This window comes from Halyomorpha halys, unplaced genomic scaffold, assembly GCF_000696795.3.
Source record: "Halyomorpha halys isolate HHAL.00 unplaced genomic scaffold, Hhal_1.1 Scaffold34.1, whole genome shotgun sequence".
In the NCBI taxonomy this organism is placed as follows: domain Eukaryota; kingdom Metazoa; phylum Arthropoda; class Insecta; order Hemiptera; family Pentatomidae; genus Halyomorpha; species Halyomorpha halys.
In genome coordinates, this window is record NW_027105031.1 from 367368 (window position 1) to 367982 (window position 615).

Sequence of the window (615 nt, forward strand, 5' to 3'; positions counted from 1 at the left end):
TTAAAGAAATACCTCTTTCCATCCCGGAAGTCCCCAATCCTCCATGGATACACAGACTACCAAATACAATGCTACAATTATCCCGATTGCCCAAAAGTAGTACATCACATACTAAATATAGAACTAGGTTCTCACATCTCTGTCAAAATATTCCAAATCCTTTTTTTATATATACCGACGGAGCAAATCTAACGAATCTACAGCATCCTCTTTCATCACACATAACTCAACCCATAAAATAAAACTGCATATATTGTGCAGTGTATATACAGCTGAATTACATGTAATAGCATCAACACTCCACTTCTCCTTGACAGTGACGCATACGAACATTATCATTACCGACTCTTTAAGCTCATTAAAAGCCATGAAGAACATTTACCCGAAACACTCGGCAATCATAAAAATACACAATTACACCAATATGCTATAAAACTTGGGAAAAACTGTTTTATTTATATGGGTGCCGGGTCACGTGGGGATCGCTGGGAATGAACTGGTTGTTTTTTTAATACATATGAAAGTTTGTCATATGTATTAAAAAAATCTAAAATAATTAATTATTCAAACTTATTTAGCAATTAAATTATTTCAAATCTTGAAATAGAATTATAA

General features: G+C 33.2%; 1 protein-coding gene across 3 annotated transcripts in view; it reads right to left on the reverse strand.

The window, feature by feature from the left end:
* mol (dual oxidase maturation factor 1 mol) overlaps nucleotides 1-615 on the reverse strand; it is a 341356-nt gene that overhangs the window by 14094 nt on the left and 326647 nt on the right. The window lies entirely within an intron of this gene.